A 7291-nucleotide genomic window follows, 5' to 3' on the forward strand; every position below is an offset into this window, starting at 1 on the left:
ATTTATATACTGAGTTTAATGAAAGCCAGTTTACACATTGTCAGTTAAATTTATTTTACGTTCAGATAGATACTAGTTCACAACTAAATCACAACAAATTAAAATTACAAATTGATTTAGCATGGTAAAATTATTATACGAACGTTAAACAATAAAAAAAACTCGAGGTTTTTAATTAATAATGAATAGGTGTTGGTATAGATATAGGTACCTACTGTACATGCATACTATACGTTGAAATGCGAACAAACAATTTAGTGTAAATACCATTAGCGAAAAATTGTTGACGTTTAATTAATATCAACAATACCGTGATATCACTCGCGAGACGTCGAGTTTCGATTTATTACTTTTCGATTCGAATCGCCGTGAGACGTGAGTCGCCGCGGTGGCCCGATATTATGGTATACAACAGGAAACCGCCGTCAATATTCTATGCTATTATATTATTATTATTACCATAATATACCTAGGTATACAGTATTATATTAAGCTAGGCACCTGTCACTGATATCAATCATTTTATTTACAAAATATAAATTATTATTCCCCACATAACCACTTTGTTTTCCATCAATTCACATATGGTTTGCACATGAGTTTTAATGCTACAAAAAAATAAAATAACCAACAATAATGAGTAATGAGTAATGACTCACATATTTGTTTACGTGTTTTTAGGGCTGTGTGTGATTCACCGTTGTTTTCATTAAACACAAGAGCCTAACATACAGCTTTTACAAATTAAAATTTAAAAACCCGGTCAGTTCAAAATTGGAAATTACAACAGCTCAAAGTGTTTTTATGCACAATCTTGTGAGTATTCTTTTGTCTTTCTATATCCTTTGATACGTTGACAAATTTTTTACATTTGAGTATTTCATATAGAAATATCTAAAATTTCTCCACACACAACGCATTGTGGTTGAAGGTTATTAAATTCATAACATTGAACTCCAAATTTAAAGAAATCTTTGCAATTTATTTTGAGTTATAAATTCATAAAATTTATCTTTTGAAGTCTAAGATTTGAAAATTCAACACGAGATTCTTCATAATTTGTGTATTTTTATCAAATAAAAAATGTCTACCGGAAAGTCAAATTAAATTGTTATGAGCATTTCAATTTCAACATTGGATATTTGCTCAATTTTTCTCGTACCAATATTCTTATTTTGTCGTTGTTCAAAAACAAATAACTGTAAAAATGTACACCGTATGTTTATTTTATCGATTTATATACTTGATAAAACTTTAAAAATATTTCAGTTCTTTTTAAGCTATTTATAGACATTTGATGAAATTTGATTAATTTTTTATTCTATAGACTATAAATTTATGTCAAACAAATTATATTCACTAGGTCAAAAAACTTGAAAAATTAATATATGGTTCCCCATAAATTTATATAATTGCAGTTGGAAAATATTAAAATACATATGCACTTTTTTTCATAACCGTTTAAAGTTCAAATATTTACTAAATTTACTAACTAAAAATTTACAAATTATTAAATTGATTATTATTGACTATTATAGCTAAGGATTGAACATTTAAAAAAATGTTCCATGTAAGTAGCTAATTCTGTCACATCTTCTGGATTCCCGGACACTCAGCCATAAAAGGAAATGAACTCGCTGACCTTGCCGCCAAAACTGCAATCAACCTTCCCATTATCATCGTACATATCATTTCTCACAGCTTCTTGATGGCCAAGGAAGAACCTCCAATGTGCCCATCATGTGGTGTCCAAGTCACCATCAGCCACATCCTCACCGAATGCCGAACATACCAAAATATCCGAACAAGACATTAATAATAACAACGTAATAATTAAAATAGTATAAAATGTCCTAGACTGACAAAACGTCTCCGCTCAGAATTGCTTTTCGTATACAATGATATTAATATATAATTTCATTGAATTCGAATTTAATACCATCCATCATCACAGTAACCGACTTGTAAACTACTGTAGTATAGCGACATATTTGCATCTGATATTAGCACTTATAACTAACTGTATATGGGCCTTATTTACAGGGCCTTAACCTTAATATCTGTTTTTAATGCGATTAATGTCCAATGTCATATTATAATATTTAGGCGATCCCCTTTGTTTATATTTACCATAAATTTTCCTTTTTTTCGTTTCTTATTTTGCGATTTTACAAATTCAGTATATCAATGTACAATGTGTCCCACTCAGATAGATCTGTCATTCTGACAAATAAAATAACTTTTGTTTTAATCAATCTAATTTAAAAAAATATAAATTTACCTAGGTGCATAATATGGTATTTATAAATGTTCGTTTAAAATATTTAAAAAAAAAATTTTAATATTTCTAACATAAACGATCGTATTTTTTTTTATAAGCCATTGTTATAGGTATACAAGGCATATACCTATAACAATAGCACACTAACAATTTTTTTTTTTTTTTTTTTTTCAAAAAAATTAGTGAATTATGTATTATAACATTGTATTTTTAATTATTTTATTTGCATTTAAATAATTATTTTAAAGTTTAAGGTGTGTAACAATATAATTTACTTAAGTATATAGTTTACATGACGTATTATATCAATACAATTAAATTAAAACAAATATGGATGAAAATTTATCTAAAAATATAAATAATATAATAGTTTGAAATTATTAAATTTAGTTTTTTTTTTTTATTGTGAATTGAATATATTATATATATTATAGTCCTAATTAATAGTTTAATTGCGTATATACTATATATAGGGTACTAAATTATGTATGGGATACAATAATTTCTAATTTCAAATTTATGTCATCGATTATGGTGACTCAAATGAAACCCAGCAGCGAAACATCGAAAAAACGAACTTTGTGCTCGTTTGCGCCCAAGAGATTTAATGTTCGAAACGGGTCCTGTCTCTTTGACTGACCAGCCTCATTGCTGATGATGTGGTCATCGCTTCATGATGTTTGAGGATCGTACGAACTTTAATAACGGTTACAGCAAGGTTAGGTTAACCTAACCTAACCAGTAAATGTAAAAAATGAACACTTCCATTTATAAGTCTAGCATCAAAACATTTGCCCTATAAAAGATTATATCATAAAAAACATCGAATATTTATGTATAGTTACTACAGAATGATATACTACTTCCTCCTTAAATTTATTGGTGAAACCACTATCAACTTTTGATTTTCAAATGTTAGTAAATAATTAAAATATCATAAATTAATAAAATCATTTTTTTCGTGAATTTAGGTGTTAACAATTTTTATTTTTCGTTTATTGGTCTGTGAGATATAGCTTCTCAAAGTATTGATGGTTTTTATTATTTTTCAAATAATTGTAAAGACTAGGAACAAATGATAAATTCGATATCGCTGAATCCAAGGCAACAAAATAAATCCAATTAGTTAATAGATAATATTAACACAACACACCAATATAGACATAGGTTAGCCATATTCGAATTATAATGGAACACATATAATAAAGGCAATCGTTATCTATATTGCAGTCAGATTGGTTTAACATTTCAGTATTCATGATTTTGACAATCCATAACAAGTGCCTGGATACTTTGTATATATGTTTACTATTAATCACTAATCATATTTCATGATTGTGTGATATAATAGTGTTCGTAATTCTAGTTTCTAAATTTTTATTCGTAAAAATTGTATATCAAGAAAATTAAATGTGAAACTGAGAACCATAACAAAGCCATAAAAACACCTAAATAAACACGTGACTATGTGAGTCATTATTGGCACATTTATTACAGTGACTCACCAGTGACCAAACATTGTGTCACAAATAATGTTGAGCGAAGCAGCATCAACTTGCCCACATAATTTTTATTTCTTTTTACCAATTGCCGAGCAAAACATTGAGCTAATTAAATTTTAACCTCTCAAATGTACCAACAGGTAGGTATAACTACCAGAAAACATACCAAAGTTGAGAACCAAACCATTTCTCTAGCTACATATCGTGTAAGCAGTCGCAAAAAATAAAAATAATACTCATTGTTGCAATATCAATACTTTTGTTTCCCAAAATTTTAAAATGTATATGCTAGGTCCATTAAATAGACAATTGTTAAGTACTTTTTGTGATTTTCGTCATATTCAAGAGCAAAAGTTATGATAATTCTTATAAATTCTATACAAATTGTATTGTGATATCAGTAAAATTACTTAAATATATCTAACAACTATATTTTGGTCTGCCGCTTCCATTTTATTCATTGCTGTTGATTATTTTGACAACCTAAGACAACTAAAGCGGTTAGTATATATAACACCCTCTGTCTGGTTATATCGTGATTAGTTGAAATATACGCGAATATTACGCCGCATTTTAAATAAAAACCTAACGTTGTATGACTTATAATATCATACCGCAAAAACATCAATTAAATTTAGGTGAAAATAAATAACGCTTTATTTTTATGAAGTGCATTACGTCTACATAGCATCAAATAATCGTACGACTGGTGCTCTGTCGCCTACCATCCGTATAAAACGAAAATCTTTGAGATTTTAGTGGCTTATTATTATCGATTAACTCATTTTCTCAAACCACCGTCGGACCGTCGTGACGATACCGAAGACAGATTCACAAGTACCTATACATTTTATATGTTTCGGAGGTTTTTATTTTAAACATAATTAATGATTTATATTTATAATGAGTTGTCACTCGTCATATCCACATAAATTATCATGTTATCCAATATTCATTAGGTTAGGTTATAACTTATGTAATATGACTTAGAGAATATATATCTATATATATAATATATATTAGATATTTTAGTTTATTTTAATGTTTTGGTAAAAAAGTTAAAAAATATATTTTTTATTTAATTATTTCAAAACAAATTTAAATAAATTTAAAAATGAAATAATTGTAATTCTTATCCCAGTGAATTTTATTATAAAACCAGAATTTTGATATCTCCATTATTTCGTGAGATATCGCATGGGTAAATCCTCGCGGCACACCTCTTGTATATATATACTGTAAAAATCTATACTAATCTATTTAGTAAAGTTACTACCTACGTTTCTATTTGGTATGAAAAAAATAGATCGCATAAGTTGCAGACTTCGATGAAATTTAAAAATGACAAAATAAAAATCAAACATGGGAACAATGATCTAATTTACCTACTTTCTTTACGAAATAAAAAAAAACAAATGGAAATTAAAGGGTTAATTCAAACTACTTTCATAATATATACATATATACATAAATTAAATGATATAATCGCATACAAGATGCGTACACCATAGTAAAATGCGAAAAAATGCATTGTTAAATCATAATGTTTAAAATTGCAAAAAATGTATCATTTATATACTGAGTTTAATGAAAGCCAGTTTACACATTGTCAGTTAAATTTATTTTACGTTCAGATAGATACTAGTTCACAACTAAATCACAACAAATTAAAATTACAAATTGATTTAGCATGGTAAAATTATTATACGAACGTTAAACAATAAAAAAAACTCGAGGTTTTTAATTAATAATGAATAGGTGTTGGTATAGATATAGGTACCTACTGTACATGCATACTATACGTTGAAATGCGAACAAACAATTTAGTGTAAATACCATGAGTGAAAAATTGTTGACGTTTAATTAATATCAACGGTATTGAATGCAATGAATATAATATGCGATATGTACTCATATATACGTCATTAACTATATGGTCGCGTGTATTTGAATGTTTAATAGCAAACACAACTTTGTAGTTACCCATATTGGTTGGGTAGGTACACTCGCAAAGGCCGAATATTGAGTATACTTTGATGATACTATTCTAATATTCTGCACTCACACAGTTTGAAAATGCTTTTTAGAAAAATCCTATTATATATATTTTTATAAATTTTTAATAATTATTTATATAGGTATACATGGTGGCGCGATAGGATAAAATAATATGTAATTTCATGATAGTTTTTGAAGTACAAGTGATAGTGCCTACATTTTTTTTGGACGCAAAAGAAAAATGCGTTATAGTATTCGATCGAACTAAAAGCAAACGCACTACAACTTACTATATACACGCGGAAATAGAAAAAGGCTGATAATTTCGTTAAAACATGAACATTAAACAGAATAAAAAAAGTTTTTAAATACTTAATGACTGAAACAATTGTTTTAATGTATGGCATTCGTTGTTCAGTGTTCATCATCAGAGTGCACTTGTGCTGTTTATTTGGGTCAGAAACTTTGGTGACTCGGAGAGATATTAAACAAAAAACTTCGTGATTCTAAGCAAGACGCAAAATACATAATTACATTGAGCTATAAGAAGTTTTGAAACTGACCTGCAGTGTGTATACGGTATACGTTCTAAAATAAAGTTTTTAACGTTAATTATATAAATCTGTCATGAAGGGTAAGTTTCTATAAGCATTCGGTGCCCGAAAAGTTCATGATATTAACCAGAAAGCCTCTAAAACCTTTGCGCCGAATAAATCTAAATGTTCTTAATTACAAAATGACTGTACGTGTGCAAATGGTTCAATCGTACATTTTTATAGATTAACGTAAATAAAAATATATTATCACGCTGGTTTAATGAATTCTATTTATAGTTCACTTGTACACAGCAATACACATGCGATAATAGTAATTCAAGCATAATTGTACAGGCTACTACTTGTGTTCGATTTAATATCACGATTCACGTATAAATCTTCTTCGGTGGTCAAAGTATACAATTTAATAATATTATATATGTTACTGTGAATGTCCGCAATTGGTGAATGCTGACAGTCACCGCCCAGGTGACTGTTAACAGGCACCTAATATAAATTGGTGAATGTTGAAAAATTAAAATAATACAGACATTTACTAGTGGATGTTGACATTTACGTTAGGATTTTGGTCAATGTTGACATTATTGGTAGGTACGTTTTCGCACATATTATATTATAGTGTTATAATAGGTGTACTATTGTTGAATATATCATTTATTATAAAATAGAAACAACATAATATTATTATGTTTAATTAAATCAAAAAATTATTATTATCAAACAATAGGTATCATACAGTATCATATTTGTATTATTATAAGGTATTTAAATTATGATTATTTTATATTATTACTTATTAAAGAATGAAAAACTGTTATGAAAGAAGAATCGGTACTTAACAGATTGAAAATAGGACACACGCGACTTACACACGGGCGCCTAATGGCTAAGGAAGAACCCCCGTCGTGCGAAGTCTGCGGTGTCCAAATATCAGTGAAACACATCACAACAGA

General features: G+C 28.2%; 1 long non-coding RNA gene across 3 annotated transcripts; it reads left to right on the forward strand.

The window, feature by feature from the left end:
* The first annotated feature begins 328 nt into the window (after nt 1-328).
* Nucleotides 329-2666, forward strand: LOC149054198 (uncharacterized). 3 transcript variants are annotated; one of them, XR_016192329.1, is made up of 3 exons: nt 386-404; nt 682-816; nt 1539-2666. It is a non-coding gene; the product is annotated as an uncharacterized LOC149054198 (long non-coding RNA). The 3 variants fall into 3 exon arrangements; XR_016192328.1 differs by lacking the exon at nt 386-404 and adding an exon at nt 455-473; XR_016192327.1 differs by having other exon boundaries at nt 329-816.
* The last annotated feature ends 4625 nt before the right edge of the window (nt 2667-7291 follow it).

This window comes from Diuraphis noxia, unplaced genomic scaffold (genome assembly GCF_037042655.1).
Source record: "Diuraphis noxia isolate RWA-SAM2 unplaced genomic scaffold, SU_Dnox_SAM2 contig0009, whole genome shotgun sequence".
Classification (NCBI taxonomy): domain Eukaryota; kingdom Metazoa; phylum Arthropoda; class Insecta; order Hemiptera; family Aphididae; genus Diuraphis; species Diuraphis noxia.